Genomic DNA, 6000 nt, shown 5'->3' with positions numbered 1-6000 from the left:
AAGCCGAGCGCACCCGCCGGCTAAGCCACCCCGGCCTAGCGGCCCCGTAGCGCACGCAGCCCCACCCAGCGCCGCTCGCGGCAGGGGCGGGGCCGCTGAGCTGGCCAGCTTGGATTCGCCAGGCTCGGCCCGGGGAGGGGTCAGTCCCTCCTGGTCACGTCTAGCCCCGCCTCTGTCTCCCCGCCCCTGGAAACCGCAGGATATTGGGGCAAGGCTGTGTATGGTGGGAGGGGGAGCTGGGGATGCAGTTGCAATTGAGGGCTGAGTCTGGGAGGGTCTGGATATGAGGGAATGAAGCCTCCGCCCTCTAGGGCAGAAACCCTTAAATACAGGCTCGGGGCAGGCATTCAGGGTGCGGCGCTAGGCAGCCTGAGGTGAGGAGCTTGCTTTGAGTAGAAATCAGGCGGAGGAGGACGCGGGTGCAGAAGCTGCGGCAGCTTGACCCGGAGAGAAGTGCTGTCTTAGCGTCCGGGTAAGAAGCAGACGCCGCGCTTAGTGCTGGAAGAGGGTAAGCTCCTGCCCTTGGCTGGCCCCGCCGCCTCTTCGCCGGGATACTCCTGGGTCCCGGCGGGATGAGGAGGGAGCGGGGTGGGGCTGTGCGCGCTGCTCCCGGTCGCTCCCCGCGCCTGTCCCGCGGGCTGCCTGTCTCACGACACGATCCTCGTCTCCTCGTGGGCTCAGGGCGGGAAACGCCTTTTGGATCTGCTGCCTTCGGGATGGGATGCCGTGGGGTTTTTTATCCAAGACTCATGAGTCTTCAGCCCGTTTTCTCACTTGAAACAAATGAAGTTTCCCCGCCGACCCAGAATGCCCAACGCCCACCAAAGAAAGCGGTCCCCTCGTTTGGGATCCCGTTTTGGCCGCAGAGTCAGTCTTTTGTTTATATTTAGCGTCTGTTCACCTGGGGGCTGCTGCTTTTCTTGTGTCTCCGGCAGCTACTCTTAAATCAAAAGGGAAACAAAGCCCTTTTGAGGGCGAAATCCTAAGACATTCTGTCGTGATTGTGGGGACTGCCCGTTTGGCCACCCCACAATGTTAATTGGTCTATTTAGAGTTAGGGAAGGCCTTTCTTGGGTGCTCCAGGACACCATGTTTGAGTGAGACTTTAAAAAATTATACATCTCAATTCGAATAGGGTTGAGAATTCTGATGTATAGAGAAGGGGTTCACTCGCAGGGAGCTATTCAGGAATATACATACAGAGAAGTATCTGTCTTTGCATACGTTGTCCATTGACTGATCTCAAAGACACAGTGTGTCTTTGAGTTTCTTCAAATCCCCCAAGAAATGGAGAACAGTAGTCTGGTCTGTTTCTTCTGGGTATTCTGGAAATGAAAGAGCTGACTGTCTGCTCTGAGATGTGCTTGTTAGTAACCAGCATCTAGTTTAAGGTAAGCTGTAGACTACCCTGGTTGAAAGGATCACACTTCTTATCCCAGTGCTGTACTCTTTTCTCTAACATAAACGTTATAATGAATAAGCATACACCATATCCTTCTTGTCATTTCCACAGCTTTTTATGATATCCTTTAGGTATAAAGTTAAAACTGTCTTTATTACTGATTAAATATTTTTCATGGGGCAGGCTTCTATTAATATTTAATTTTTGAAAATGACTAAGATGATGTATGAAATTGATATATCCAAGCCATAATGCCCATTGCCTTAGCTCCTGGGTACGTTTTGCACTTAAGCAGTGTATACTGAAAAGAGATAGAGGATTGGTTATATTCTGCTTAGCTTGTATTAGGGCCTTCATTATATGTTAGCCGCATCCTCTAAGTTGAAATATTGATCTGAATTTGTGAAATTTTAGATAAAGAGTAGCTTCAGAATGGCTTGGTTTGTTGTGATTTTCTCAAAATATGTTGGTAAAAACTCATTTCACAATGACCCATTCAGTAAGCAAACAATCCCATTTCGCTGACAGCACAGTAGAGGGTCAGAGGATACATAAAAGTAGAAATTGAAAATGGAATCAGGAGACATCCGGGTCATGCAAAGTATTATCACCAACACAGTATCAAAGTCCATATTAAAGTTTATTGAGGATTTTATTGAAACTTCCAAGTGACAGTTAATTTGGATTTGCAATGATGGTACATCCAGCTTCTTCAGTAATTTTCCTGTTGTCATCTATAAGCCATACTTCATATAAAATAGTCATTCAATTACTATTTATTGACAGCCTGCCATTCCAGGTGCTGCATAAAATAACAGTGTACAGCAGCTGATGAGAACTGTAAGCCTGGAGTCCTTAATTAAACTATGACTTCCTTGAGCCCAGGAATTGCATCAAATAGGCATTAAATCCATGTTTATTACACAAATGCTAGCAGAACCTGTCTTCGTTGAGATGGATGGCATAAGACTGCCCTGATAACCTCTTGGTAATGTGATTAAGTGGTAACCCAGAAAGTTCCTCTATTCCAAAGTATTTTCAGAATTCAATTTTTAGGTATTATTATTTAGATATAGTGGTTTTAATTAGAGAGGGAGGCTGGGTAGCAGTCCTGTAAGTGTCTTACGTGTGGTAGTTCTTTAGGTTGGTCACAGGTCAGGATCTGATCTTTCAGCCTTGCAGATCTGAAAGGTAGATTTTTTCCCCCAAGGACCCAGAATTAATCAGGCTTTAGATTTGACTTATGCTAATCAAACTCATAAGAGACTGGGGTGAATATCTAGAATTCAACTTTACTATTAAAGTAGGGAAATTTTATGCCAATGCCTAAAATACTTGTGTCTCTAATTCAGGCCATCCCTTTCTAGTATCATTGTTCCTGGGAATCTGAATTAATAAGGCAGCATGGAATCAAACACTCTTCAGGGTATAAGCTATTCAAGCATGGAAAAGCCTATTCCTGCCCCACCTCTCTGAAGCCAGAACACTCCTAAACTTCCATATTGTGTCACTCTCCTCTAGACAGTGCTGAAATAAATACTGTGCAGTTTTTGTTCTTGTCTCCCCCTTTCCAGGCTGTAGGCTGATAATCACCTCTGTCCACATGTTTATTTTTCTTCAGTGGAGTTTATTAGATTTTAGTTATGTTAATAACAATGTAAATTTATAATTGTCTTCAACTATTTTACCTGAAGTTATTAAATTATGGCCTCATGGATTGCTATGGTCATGCTTTCCCTTGAGGGGCATTCAAGACCATTTACAAGTTAATTATTTGGAGAAAATTATTACTTTGCATTACTCTTTCTTACCCACTCTTTAGTCCAACTAGGCAGTTCTCCTCACTTTTTCCCTCTGTGAGCCTTTATTCCCTTCCTCTCATCTGGAATGCCCTTCTCCACTTAACTTTTCTTTCTAAATCCTACTTATTCTTTAAGAAAAGCTCAGATTCTTCATCTCCCTTGAAAATTTACTTTGATTTTTTTCCCTCTGGACTTTAACACTCATTTTGCCATTTAATTGTTTATATTGCCTTATATAAGTTAACCACTTTACCTGGGTGTGAATAACTGCTTTTCTTCTTTTAAGTTAGCTTAGAAGTTCTTAAATAGTTCTTCTCTAACTACTGTATCTAAAGCGGCCTTTTCTTTCCACTTGTTATATCCTTTATATGGAACTTATCAAACTACTATTATTTTGGTTGTTTGCTGCCCCACTAGAATATAAGCTGTGTAAGGGCAGGTACTGTCTCTGGCTTGTTTGCTGTTGTAGCCATAGTAAATGTTAAATACTTAAGCGACAGACCTCTACGTCTCTATGGCCAAATTCTCTGCTGTGTCCACACAGTAGGCCCTTAAATTGGGAATATTAATTTTTTATGAGGAAGGAAAAGGGAATAGACCTGCAGCAAGATGAAGCAACTTTTCTGAATCCAGATTCCAAGCCTTTTGTGTTGCAGAGGTGGGGTGGCAGCAGTGGATGCCAAGAGGCACACCTTGGTAAGCCTGCTCAGGGCTCAGCTGTCTCCCCCACAGGTGGGGCTTTCCAGGGGAATTTTTCCCTGAGCTTTAACTACTTAGAAATTCTAGTGTACTCTTCTCCCATATTAGTCAGGGTTCTCCAGAGAAACAACCAACCGGATGTATAAATATAAAAAGAATTATTATAGGAATTGGCTCACATGACTGTAGGGATTGTTAAGTACAAATTCTGCAGACAGCAGGCTGCAAGTTGGAAATGCCAATGAAAGTGAAGTTCACTTCCCTAGGAGAAGTTGGCTGGCTGATGTACAGGCAGAAATTCTTCTTTCTGACTTCTGAAATCCTCTGTTCTGGTTTTTAAGATAGATTAGATGAGGTGACTCTCCTCATTGCTGAGGGCCGTCTCCTTTGTTGATTGTAGATTTAATCAACCATAGATGCAGATGCAATAAATTGAGTAGATGCAAATCTGTCTGTGAACATACCTTCACAGTAACAATCAGACCAGTACTTCCTTGACTAAACAACTGGACACCATAACTTAGCCAAGTTGCACAAGAAATTAGACACCACCCCTCCCTCATGCAGTCTCTCTCCATGTGTATTCAGCACTTGTTGTCTGGAGGGTGTAAAGGGTGGAACTGAAAACTAGAAGGGTAAAGAAAGGAAGGATGGATAGTTGCCAAAAGAAACTGTTACTAAGTTCACTATTTTTACTGAGGTAAATCTTGTAACCCTGAAAGTTTAATAGGAATATCATATTTTTATGACTTCCCCAGTTGTAAATAGTTAGATTATTAAGGAGAGAATCTACCAGATTTAGCAAGGTCTTAATATTTCCTGGTAAGTACATCCACACAGTGGAATACAAGCAACTGTTTAACAAAAAAGTGGATGGTTGAGGAAGCCTTCTATGTCTTGAAATGGAAAGGTCTTTAAAATACATTAAATGAAAACAGCAGCCAGAAATAGCTAGTATATAAGGTATGCTACCACTTAGAATTATTAAAATATATGTGTATTTATTTGTAGCTGCATAAAGAAACATTGGATGGATGCACATGAAACTAAAATAAGTGGTTGGTTGTGGACTCTGAATTGAGGGATTGAATAGTAGGAATGGGGTTAGAGTGAGACATTTCAGAGTATACCTTCTTATGTAGATTTAATATTTGAACCATATGAATATATTATCTATTCAAAACAAAAAATGAATAAAATAAACATTTCTTTGTATTTATAGCCCTAGGAATATTATTTTCTTAGGTAGAAGCTTATGATTACAGTTTCTGCCCATTTTTACCATTTTTCTATAATTCTATTTCTTTTTATAGTTTTTTAAAAGTCATTACAGGCCAGAGTCTATGAATTGATATCTGTGATCCTGGCCACTAAAGATTAATTTATAAACCAGAGTAATTGTTTATTAATACAGTGAGACTGTAAACAAACCAGGATTTTTATATGAGTTGGTCAGCTCATTCTCCTCCAACAGGGAAGTCCACCCAGGAACCAAATGTAATTTGATTAAACCAAAGGGGCCAAAGGGATTTGGATAATCGTAAAGGATGCTATCATTGTGCTTTGTGCATTGTATTAGTCTGAATTCTCTAGGAGAAACAGAATCAGCAGGATATATATTATCAGATTTATTTTAAGAAACTGGCTTATGCGATTGTGGGGCCTGGCAAGTCTGAAATCTGTAGGGGAGGCCAGCAGTCTGGAAATTCAGAGAGAAGTAAATAGTATGGTTTTCTTCTTCTATAAACCACTGTTCTTGCTCTTAGGGCTTTCAACTGATTGAGTAAGGCCCACTCCCACCCCCCATAACTGAGGGTAATCACCTTTATTTAAGTCAACTGACTGTAGATGCTAATTACATCTACAAAATACCTACACAACAACATCTAGTCCAGGGCTTGATGAAACAAATGGACACCTTAACCTAGCCAGGTTGACACATAAAATTAATCATTAACATGCATCTTTATTTATAATAGAGATACACTTGCCAAGTGTTGCAATTTGGCCAACACTCCAGAGTACCTTCTTTGATACATGCAGGAGTTTACCAAAAAATTCTTAAACTCTCTGATTATCATTTTCCTTCTCTTTGGA

General features: G+C 41.4%; 1 protein-coding gene across 2 annotated transcripts in view; it reads left to right on the top strand.

Annotated features, from left to right (window-relative positions):
* Nucleotides 1-240: 240 nt before the first annotated feature.
* Nucleotides 241-6000, top strand: part of UGDH (UDP-glucose 6-dehydrogenase) — a 44887-nt gene continuing 39127 nt past the window's right edge. Inside the window, exon 1 of one of the 2 annotated variants that reach the window (XM_037829613.1) lies at nt 241-472. The gene's annotated coding sequence lies outside the window, so the exon portion shown is untranslated. Of the gene's footprint in view, nt 509-6000 lie in introns of both variants that reach the window. The other variant, XM_037829612.1, reaches the window with a different exon arrangement.

This window comes from Choloepus didactylus, chromosome 3 (genome assembly GCF_015220235.1).
Source record: "Choloepus didactylus isolate mChoDid1 chromosome 3, mChoDid1.pri, whole genome shotgun sequence".
In the NCBI taxonomy this organism is placed as follows: domain Eukaryota; kingdom Metazoa; phylum Chordata; class Mammalia; order Pilosa; family Megalonychidae; genus Choloepus; species Choloepus didactylus.
Note: the sequence above shows the minus strand (reverse complement) of the source record. Positions and strands in the feature narration are given on the sequence as shown.